Below are 11,873 nucleotides of genomic sequence, written 5' to 3' on the forward strand. Positions count from 1 at the left end.
CTTCACCCATCGTGCGTACGGCGTCGCAAACGAGGTTTTCTTTTGAATAGCAGCTTACACTGACGGTGTGATCCGTGTGCTAATCACCAAATTCGTATTTTCATAATAAATAAGGTATAACTGTTAAACTCTTTAATGCACTTGACAGTTTACTATGTATGTCTGTGTAACTAGAGCAGTAAAACAGTGATTCTTTCCCTTTGTAAATATTGCTCCATACTTTGTTCAACCCAAAGAGTTAGCGGTGGAATTTTCAACCTTTCCCCTGATTATAAGGTGTATGGAAACACATTTTTCTTTAGTATACGAAATCAAATACGAAATTAAATAAAAGCAAAACTATTAAAAAGTCGCGTGGTTGAGTGGTTTAGGCGCCCGTCTCGGGTGCAGGAGGCGGTCAGTTCAAAACCCGCCGCCGTACACCCACCGGTAAAAATGGGCACAAGCGTTCTCCGGCCTGCGCCCGGCTCTCTCAGCGGTGTGGACTTGGAAGAGGCTCTGCTCACCCTGCTTTTCGCTTCTTCGAGTGGCGGAGCTTTAAACATAACCCTTCGGCCTGCAAATGTCGGGCTGACGAGAAAAACTGAGAAAATACCACAAAATAGTCTTTTGCCGCCCAAGGCAGAGTTATTGTTGTCCGATGACGGAACGAATCACTCACCCATCGCAGAAACTATTTGGGACCTCTGAACCCATTCCCAGGCATTTCACCCCAAAGAGCCGAGCATCAGGCCGGGGGAAAGCTTGTACCCATTGATAACTGGTAGGTACCGGGGCATCGAACCCGGTACCTCCCAAATGCAAAGCGGTAACTCTACCGCAAGGCAAAAAAAATCCACTGAAATAAAAAATAACAGTTTCGCCAACAAAAAAAAATCTGCTCCTAGCGGAAGCCACCTCACATTGAGCAACATCTCTCACTGGCATCCTTGAAGATCTCCGGGTAGCCAATTCGTGGTGCTAGCAAATATCTTGCAAATAAGTCCTCCAAACATTCCGTTGAAAGACGTCAGCGAAGCTGGACTTCAAGGCAAGGACACTCAGACGCGGCTATTTTTCGATAATCCGACATGTGCAGAATGAAGTGACTAACATTGCTGTGGACACTTCATCTTACAGTTCAGTTCAGTCGTTCAGTCGTGTCCGACTCTTCATGACCCTAGGGACCATGTCACGCCACGCTTTCCGGTCTCTCACTATCTTCCTAACATCATATAACTTCATCTGCAGTGCCTCGAGGATGCCATCTAAACCATCGCGTTCGCTGCCTACCCCTTCTCCGGCGACCCTCAACCTTTCCCAACATCAAATCTTTCTCCAGCGACTCCTCTCTTCTCATCAGATGACCAAAGTGGCAGAGCTTTAACTTTAGAATTTGATCCTCCAATGAGCAGTCAGGGTTTATGGTCGACAATATCGACTGATTTGATCTTCTGGATGTCCAAGGAAGTCTCAAGATTCTTCGCCAGCACCACAATTCAAACGCGTCAATTCTTCGGCGATCAGCCTTTTTCACTGTCCAACTCTCGCATCCATACATCACAACTGGAAAGACCATAGCACGCATTATACGGATCTTGGTTGGCAGACTAATGTCTCTGCTCTTTACTAGGCGGTCAAGCCTAACCATTGCTCTCTTTTCCAGAAGCAGGCGTCTCCTAATTTCATGGCTGCAGTCTCCTTCCGAGGTAATCTTGGAGCCCAAGAAGAGAAAATCTGTCACAGCATCCACTTCTTGTCGATTGATGCTCCACGACTTGATAGGGCAAGACGCCATGATCTTTGTCTTTTTAATGTTCAGTTTAAACCCAAACTTCTCACTCTCATCTTGTACGCGCATCAGAAGTCTCTTCAGTTCCACTTCACTTTCTGCCATTAAAGTGGTATCATCCGTATATCTAAGGTTGTTGATACGTTTTTCAGCAATCTTCACTCCAGCTGAAGACTCGTCCAGACCGGCCTTCCTCATGATGCACTCTGCATATAGGTTAAATAGGCAGGGCGACAGTATGCAGCCTTGCCTCACTCCTTTCTCAATCGGAAACCAATCAGTAAGACCATGCCCAGTTCTGACTGTGGCCTCTTGTCCTTCATACAGGTTCCTGAGGAGACAGATGAGGTGAATTGGAACTCCCATCTCTTGGAGAGCTTGCCACAATCTGCTGTGATATACGCAGTCAAACGCTTTCGCATAATCAGTAAAGCAGAAGTAGATGGGTTTCTGGAACTCTCTTGCTTTTTCCATGATCCAGCGAAGGTTGGCAATTTGGTCTCTAGTTCCTCTGCCCATGTGAAACCCAGCTTGCACGTCCGGAAGCTCCCGAACCACATACTGCTGCAGCCTACCTTGGAGGATTTTCAACATCAACTTGATAGCATGCGAAATAAGCGCGATCGTGCGGTAGTTGAAACAATCTTTGGCACTGCCTTTCTTTGGAATGGGGATGTTTAACTGACCTCCTCCAATCCTGTGGCCACTGCAGGGTTGTCCAAATCTTCTGACATAATGTATGCAGAATGTTAACAGCGTCATGGTTGAGGTTTTGAAGCAACTCAGCTGGAATGCCATCAATTCCGCTAGCTTTGTTCTTAGCAAGGCTGGCTAAGGCCCATTCAACTTCACTCTTCAGGATGCCGGCCCGAGATAACAAATCACAACCATCTTATGTTGGGTTTGCACATTCGGGTCCTTCTTGTCCAGTTCTTCTGTGTATTCCTGCCACCTCTTCTTTATCTCTGAGGCTTCAGTGAGGTCCTTGCCTCGTTTGTCCTTTATCATGCCCAGCTTCGCACAGACGCTTCCTTTGATATCTTTGATTGTCTTATACAGAGTTCTTGTGTTCCTCAATTGGTTGTGGTCCTCAACTGCTTGGCACTGTATGTTCAGGAAGGCATTCTTATCTCTCCTTGCTATTTTCTGAAAATCCGCATTGAGAACCTTGTATCTTTCTCTTTCCCCCATAACTTTTGCCATCCTCCTTTTCTCAGTTATTTGCAAAGCCTCTTCAGATAACCAGATTGCTTTCTTGCATTTCTTTTGCTTTGGAACTACCTTAGTAGCAACTTGTATTATGTCACGAACATCAGTCCACATCTCTTCGGGCTCTCTGTCTTCTAGATCTAATTCTTGAAATCGATTCCTCACTTCCACAGCATATTCTAATGGAATTTGATCCAGATCATACCTGAAAAGTTTTCTAGTTTTCTGCGTTTTCCTCAATCGAATCATAATTTTGGCAACAAGAAGCTGATGATCGGTGCCACAATCGGCCCCAGGCCTTGTTTTTACTGCTTGTATAGCGCTTCTCCTTCTTTGCCGGCAAAGAATATAATCGATCTGATTACAGTACAGACCGTCCGGTGAAGTCCATGTGTACAGACGCCTCTTGTGGTGTTGAAAATGAGTATTCGCTATGGTCAGGTTGTTTTCTTGACAAAACTCTACTAGCCTCTGCCCAGCTTCATTTGGCTCGTCAAGAGCGAACTTGCCAATAATTCCGGATATTTCTTCACTCCCGACCTTAGCGTTCCAGTCTCCTATGAGAAAAACGACGTCTGATGAAGGGGTGCGGTCTAAAAGGCATTGTAGGTCCTTATAAAATCTCTCAACATCAGCTTCTTCAGCAGTAGTGGTCGGTGCATAGACTTGGATAACTGTTATGTTGAAAGGGTGACCTTGGATCCGAAGTGAAATCATTCGGTCGTTTTTGAGGTTGTACCCTAGCATTGCTTTGCCCATTCTTCTGTTTACTATGAGAGCGACCCCATTCCTTCACTTGGATTCGTGCCCACAATAAAAGACATAATGGTCGCCGGAGTTAAATTCTCCCATTCCAGTCCACTTGAGCTCGCTGATACCCAAGTTATCAATGTTCAATCTGTCCATTTCTGGCTTGACGACATCCAGTTTACCTTGCGTCATAGATCTTACATTCCATGTTGCTATGTGGTACATCTCCTTGCAACATCGGACTTTCCGGTCGCTTCCCGACACATCCACAACTGGGCGTCCTTTTGGCTTTAGCCCAGCCGCTTCATTCGTCCTGGAGCTACTAGGAATCGCCCTTTGTTCATCCCCAGTAACAGGTAGGGCGCCTTCCAACCTGGGGGGCTGATCTTCCGGCGCCATATCATTAATGGTATTGTGACTGGCCATAGGTTTTTCTTGGCAGGAAATACTGGAGTGTGTTGCCATTACCTTATCCAGTGAATCACATTTTGTCAGAACTCTCTGCCGTGACCTGTCTATCTGGGTGGCCCTACAAAGCAAAGCTCACGACTTCATCGAGTTTAGCAAGCCCCTCCGCCGCGACAAGGCAGTGATCCACGATCTTACAAGCTCGTCCCTATTCCGAATGGGATCGAGCGATGTCCACCAGCGTCGTTATCGCTTGTCGGTCTGGCAGCTGTCATTAACTGTGTCAATATCATGCTCTAGCGTGAACATTATTATACTTTTGAAAGCTAAACATTCCTGCAATTTTCCTCTAGATATTTTTAATATTTAAATCATAGTCATAATACAACATTCGAAATAAATTTCAAGCTGTGTGTCCCACGATTATTTCCCTGGTTATAGATGTGATGTTGAGATAGCAGCAACTTTAATATATATCTTAGGCTGTGCATGCCATCGGTCACAAGTACGCACCACCCATAAATTTTGAGACAGCTTATTGCGCACTCACTACGATTGTTCACAGGACACTACCCATTGGCGATATAAGCCTGTCTCTGTGTTATCTGTTAGGCAATCAGTTTCTCAATAATACCTATGTGGCTTTAGGAGTCAGGTGAGTGGTAAAGCGCATGTGTCTGTTTTTGTTCTGCAGAACTCAAGAGTCGCCTTTGTTATTCATCCCTAAAAAAGGTTGATTCCGTCGACAAGCTTGACAATTCTTTCGGCTTAAAAATGCAAAGTTCCCATGTCCCCGGAAAATATTTTCGCAATCCTCGATGTAACCAACAAATCCTTAAAAGGATCATACTGTCACTTCTTTTCGCCGAACATTAGTATATTGTTTGCAGCGGAGAGACCAAATTGCGTAAAGGAATTCACGTTTTCCGGCCGTCTGCTGTGCGCGCGCAGATGCTCATTTTTTTTAATGCGAATACATTAGTAATCTACGTGTGCGCCGGAAGTGTCCGCAAAATGTGTCGCAGGAACTTGGTCCCCTTGGGATGTTAGCAACAATTGATGTCAACTGTCAATTCCCGGACAGTTCTAAGTCCTGGTATAAAGAGTGCTGCATCACCAACGAGTCATAAGTCATTAGTCATGTGACATAAGTGGCACCAATGTAAAGAAAACACCTGGCTAATATACGGTATTCTGAATGTTATTATACAGTTAGAAATAATCAAAAACCACTACATTGACGCGAGGGTGTGGTGTAGAACATATGCAGTAGAAGTAGAGGAAGTGGAAGTGTAGGGCCATACCTTTTCTTGGCGGTGCACGCCAGGTGTCAGAAGACTGTTCTCAGCCATGGTGTGCCCTTCTTCGGACTCCACGGACTACGTAATTTTATCCGGCTCCCGCATTGTGGGGTGGTCATCGAGGAGATTCTTTTCGCTCCCCATAACGACGATGGGAACGTTGGTGCAGACGCGAAGCACATCGGACGACCACTTCTCGTGGATAAAAGCCCTGTGCCGCGCAAAGCGGACATATTGTTGTCCGATGAGGGAACGAATCAATGACCCATCGGAGCAACAATTCGGGACCTATGACACCTTTCCCAAGCCTTTCACCCCAAAGAGCCGAGCACCAGGCAGGGGAAACATTGTACCCATTGATAACCGGCGGGCACTCGGGCATCGAACCCAGTACCTCTCGAATGTGAGGCGGTAACTTTACCACAAGGCAAAAAAAAATTGCACTGAAATACAAGCCAAAAAGTTTTGCAAAAAAAAAACAATCTAATACCGGAAGCCCCTCACATTGAGCATATCCCTCACTGGCATCCTTGAAGGTCTCCGGGTGTCCCAATTCGTGCAGCTAGCAAAGATCTTGCAACTAAGTCCTGCAAACACTCCGCTGAAAGACGTCAGCGAAGCTGGACTTCAAGGTAAGGACACTCAGACGCGGCTATTTTTCGATAATCCGACATGTGCAGAATGAAGTGACTAACATCGCTGTGCACACTTAATCGTATAAGCTCGTCCCCATTCCGAATGGGATCAAGTGATGTCAATCGGCATCGTTATCGCTTGTAGGCCTGGTAGCTGTTACTGTGTTAATATCATGTGTCAGCGTGAACATTAGTATAATTTTGAAAGCTAAACATTCAAGCAATTTTCCTCTAGATATTTTAATATTTAAATCATGGTCATAATACAGCAGTCGACATATATTTCATGCCGTGTGTTCCACAATTATTTCCCTGGTTATAGATTTGATGTTGAGCTTGCGACACCTTCTATAAATATCTCGGGCTGTACGCACCACCCATAAATTTTGAGACAACAGCTTATTGCACATTCACTACGATTGTTCACAGGACACTTTCATATTGGCCATATACGTTTGTCTCCGTGTTATCTGTAAGGAGATCAGTTTCTCAATATTACTCATGTGTCATTAGGAGCCAGGTGAGAGATGAAGCGCATGTTTTGTTTGTTCTGCGGAACTCAAGTGTCGCCCATTTTTTTAGATCCTTAGAAAAGGCATATTCCGTCTAGTACCTTGACAATTCATTTATCTTATGAATGCATGAATGCAAAGTTCACATGTCGCCGGAAAATATTTGCGCTATCGTCGATGTAACCACCAAATCCCTTAAAAGATCATATACTCCCTTCTTTTCGCCGAACATTACTATATTGTTTCCAGCGGAGAGACCAAATTGCGTAAAGGAATTCAAGATTTCCGGCCGCCTGCTGTGCACGCGCAGAGGCCCATTTCATAATGTGAATACATTATAGTAGGCTACGCTGTGCCAGAAGGATCCGCAAAATGTGTCGCCAGAACTTGGTTCCCTCGGGACGTCAGCAACAATTGACGTCAACTGTCAATACACGGATAACAGTTCTAAGTCCTGCTAAAAAGAGTGCTGTATCACCAATGAGTCATCAGTCATTAGTCACGGGATATAAGTGTCCCCAATAAAAGAAAACACCGAGCTAATATACGGTATCCTGGATGGTATTATATAGTTGGAAATAATCAAAAAACGCTATATTGACGCGTCGGTTTGGAGTAGAAGAAGAAAGAACATATGCAGTAGAAGTAGAGGAAGTGGAAGTGTAGGGCCATTCTTTCTCTTGGCGGAGCGCTCCAGGTATCCGAAGACGTTGATCTCAGCCATGGTGTGCCCTTCTTCGGACTCCACGGACTTCTTAATTTTGGCCGGCTCCCACAGTGTGTGGTGGTCATTGCGGAGGTCCTTCTCGCTCCCCATCAGGGTGATGGGCACGTTTGTGCGGACGCGACGCACATCGGATGTCAAAATCTCGGGGATGTTCCCCAGCGAATGGATCCTCAAGCTCATGAGGATGACATCCATGTTCGGGGACCTCCGACATGACCCTTCCTTGGCCGCCACGAGCTTCTGTTTCATCTTATTCCGCTCCCGAACTGTGCGTGGACCATTGCGAATGTCTTTGTTCCCTTCTGGGGTGACGGAAGTGCTGGGGCACAAAATGACGCACCTCGGGTCTCCAACTCTCGAAGATGTTTCCCAGCGAGTCGACACTGAAGCTCATGGGAATGGCGTCCGTGTTCAGGTAGGGCAGGTGACACAGCCGATCGTAGTCCTCCTACCCGGCTTTGTACCACAGTGCCAGTTCAACCTGTTTACCGTCGACCTCGATTTCGGCGACGTCGTTTTCAAAGACAGTTGGCACGACGGCAGCAGGAAGCTGATGCTTACTGAAAACTATCAGGAGGCATGTTTTTCCGCAGGCACCGTCAATGGCAATTACTAGATTTTTTTCCGGATAGCAGTCATTTCTGGTCGCTCTTCCGATGGAGCCGAGATGCACTGCCTGAAGGGCTTCATCTTTTCTAGCACCCAAGGCAATCCTGGCGATGGAAGTGCTCCTTGACCCATCGTGCGTACACCGTTGAAACCAAGGTTTTCTTTTGAATTGCAGTTTTCCCTGACTGTGTGATCAGTGTGCTAATCACAAATTTCGTATTTTGTATTTTCATAATAAATTAGGTATAACACAATTTTCTATGTATGCCTGTGTCAATGACATAGTAAAATACAGTGATCCTTTCCCTTTGTGAATATTCCTCCATACTTTTTTCAGCGGTGGAATTTTCAACATCTAACCAGATTATAAGGTATATGGAAACACATAAATTTTTCGAAGGTACGGCAGCACATACAAACTTAAATAAAACCATAACAATAAAAAAATGTCGTGGTTGAGTGGTTTGGGCGCCCGTCTCGGCTGCAGGAGGTGGTCATTTCGAAACCCGCCGTCGGACACCCACCGGTAAAAATGGGCACTGGCGTTCCCCTTCCTGGCGCCCGGCTCTCTCAGCGGTGTGCGCTTTTAGGAGGCTCTGCTCACCCTTCGGTGCGCCTTTTCGAGTGGCGGAGTTTCGAGCATAACCCTTCGACCTACGAAGGTCGGGCTGACGAGAAAAGCTGAGACAGAAAAAAATGCTCCACATAATAGTCTTTTGCCGCGCAAGGCGGACTTGATAGAGAGATTTAGCTTACCGTGATCCGCGATCCGCCACAGTGGTTCTCTACCGCGCGTGGGCGGCGCGGTCAAGCTGATTGCTCCCGATGCGGCAGGTGTGTATGCCGACATCCAGTATATGGTGCCATCTGTCGGCGTCAAGGGGGTTCTTGGTATGCGCAGTGGAACGCGCGGTGGCGGATCCCAGTAGCGGATCGCGGAGCACGGTAAGCTAAAACTCTCTATTGTTGTCCGATGACGGAGCGAATCACTAACCCAACGGTGCAACTATTTGGGACCTATGACCCCTTTCCCAAGAATTTCACCCCAAAGAGCTCAGCACCTGGCAGGGGAAAGCCTGCACCCGTTGATAACTGGTGGGTACCCGGGTATCGAACCCGGCACCACTCGAATGCGAAGTGGTAACAGTACCACAAGGCAAAAAAAAATATTCCACTGAAATAAAAACCAAACAAATATTGAAAACAAAATCTACTCCTACCGCAAGCCCCCTCGCATTGAGCATATCCTTCACTGGCATTCTTGAAGGTTCTTGGGTATCCCAATTCGTGCAGCTAGCAAATGTCTTGCAACTAAGTCCGGCAAGCAATGCGCTGAAAGACGTCAGAGAAGCTGGACTTCAAGCAGAGAACGCTCAGACGCGGCTATTTTTTGATAATCCGACATATGCAGAATGAAGTGACTAACATCGCTGTGCACACTTCATCATACAAGCCCCATTCCGACCGGGATCGAGCGATGTCCACCAGCATCGTTATCGCTTGTGGCTCTGGAAGTTGTTATTAACTGTATTAATATCATGTTGTAGCGTGAACATTAGTATAATTTTCAAAGCTAAACATTCATGCAATTTTCCTCTCAATGTTTTAATATTTAAATCATAGTCATAATACAAAATTCGAAATATATTTCAAGCCGTATTTCCCATGATTATTTCCTTGGTTATAAATTTAATGTTGAGCTATCAGCACGTTCAATAAGTTTCTTAGGCTGTACGCACCACCGATAATTTTCGAGACAACAGTTTATTGCACGTTCGCTACGATTGTTCATAGGACAGTTCCATATTAGCGATATACGCTTGTCTCCGTGTTATCTGTTAGGCAATCAGTTTCTCAATATTACCTATGTGTCAATCTTTAAGAGTCATGTGAGTGATAAAGCGCGTGTGTGTTTTTTTTGTTCTGCAGAACTCAAGTGTCGCCCTTGTTGTTGCTTCCTAAGAAAGGTTGATTCCGTCGAGAACGTTGGCAATACTTTTTGCTTAAAATTGCAAATTTCGCATGTCGCCGGAAAATATTCGCGTAATCCTCAATGCAAAGACCAAATCCTTGAAAGGATTATACTCTCACTTCTTTTCCCCAAATCTTACTCTATTGTTTCCAGCAGAGAGATCAAATTATGTAAAATAATTCACGTTTTCCGGCCGCCTGCTGTGCACGTGCAGAGGCTCATTTCATAATGCGAATACATTAGTATTCTACGTTGGCACCGGAAGTGTCCGCAAAATGTTTCGCCGTAACTTGGTCCCATCGGGACGTCAGCAACAATGGACGTTAGCTGTCAATGGCCGGATAACAGTTCTAAGTCCTGGTATAAAGAATGCTGTATCACCAGTGAGTCATAAGGCATGTGACATCAAAGTGTCAGCAATATAAAGGAAAGACTGAGCTAATATATGGTATCTTGGATGTTATTAAGCTGTTAAACTTATTCAAAAACGCTACATTGACGCGTGGGTTAGGTGTAGATGACGAAAGAAGATTGCGGGCGATGTAGAGGAAGTAGAAGTGTAGGGCTATTTGAGTTACCAGAGCACTCCAGGTATCAGAATACGTTAATCTCAGCCATGGTGTGCCCTTCTTCGTAAGCCATGGGTTCCTAATTTTGGTCGGCTCCCACAGTATGTGCTGGTCATTGCGGAGATCTTTTTCGCTTCCTACCACGACGATGGGCGCGTTGATGCAGACGCGCGCACATCGGACGTCCACTTTTCGGGGATTTTCTCCAGCGAGTCGATGCTGAAGCACTTGAGAATGACGTCCGTGTCCGGGTTGGACAGGTGCCACAGTCGGTCGTAGTCCTCCTAGCCTGCTCTGTGCCACAGGGCCAGTTCAACCTGTTTACCGTCGACTTCGATTTCGGCGACGTAATTTTGAACGACAGTTGGCACGAAGACCTCATAAATTTGATGTTCACTGAAAACTATCAGGAGGCACGTTTTTCCGCAGGTGCCGTCACCGGTTATTATTAGTTTTTTCCGGATAGCACCCATCTGGGGCCGCTCTTATGATGGAGCCGAAATGCACATCCTGTAGGGCTTCATCATTCCTAGTGACTGCACAGCTCTTCATCTACTTCTGCCGGAAGTCACCTCCCACTGAACCTATACCTCCCTCTGGCGTGCAAGAATACCCGCGGCTATTTGGAAGCCTTGCAGCTAACAAAGGGACCAATACGCTGTCTTGCGTATACATTCCTGCAAACGTTCTGGCGCAAGGCGTCAGCAATGCTGGACTTCAATTCAAGGACGCTCAGGTGTGGCTAATCTTTGATAATCCCAAACGTGCATCAAGAAGTCACCAACATAGTCGTGCGCACTTCACCGTACAAGCCCTTAAAAGCTTCCCTCTATTATGAACCGCAGCAGACGATGTCCAGCGGCATCATTAACGGTGGTGCACCTGGGAACCGTTCGTAGCCCTGTCAGTACATTGCTGTGGTGGTAGCATTAGCTTAATTTCAAAATTAAACATTCATACAGCATTGTCTTAAAGCATTTCAATGTTTAATTTATAGTTATGTTACGATACAAATATATTTCAAGCCTTGTGTCGGACGATTATTTTTATTGATGCTGAATTGATACTGTGCTAACTATCTATGATGTTGATGCCACAGGCCACAAGCACGCTCCGTTTATCAATTTTTAGACACCTTATTACAAATTTCACGGCACACCCTTCCGTATACGCCAGGTGCGCTTGTCTCCGTGTTATCGGTTAATCAACCAGTTTCTGACTTTTACCGATGTGCCGGTAGTGCCAGGTGATTCGTGGGACGAGTCGCATGTCTGTTTTGTTCTGCAGAACGCAATCTCCGCCCTTAGTATTCACCCCTGCAAAAGGTTCATTCTGTTGTGTACCTTAACAATTGGTTCGCTTGGAAGATACAAATTTTCTCAGAACATATTCGCGCAGTCATCCCCCAGG

General features: G+C 45.8%; 2 pseudogenes; both read right to left on the reverse strand.

The window, feature by feature from the left end:
* Positions 1-7,178: 7,178 nt before the first annotated feature.
* On the reverse strand, positions 7,179-8,003 carry LOC146184509 (rho-related GTP-binding protein RhoC pseudogene; annotated as a pseudogene).
* A 2,398-nt stretch (positions 8,004-10,401) lies between these two features.
* LOC146184510 (rho-related GTP-binding protein RhoC pseudogene) lies at positions 10,402-10,936 on the reverse strand (annotated as a pseudogene).
* Positions 10,937-11,873: the final 937 nt, after the last annotated feature.

The sequence above is a fragment of the Amblyomma maculatum genome, chromosome 7, assembly GCF_055883805.1.
Source record: "Amblyomma maculatum isolate TAMU_Amacu chromosome 7, ASM5588380v1, whole genome shotgun sequence".
NCBI lineage: Eukaryota > Metazoa > Arthropoda > Arachnida > Ixodida > Ixodidae > Amblyomma > Amblyomma maculatum.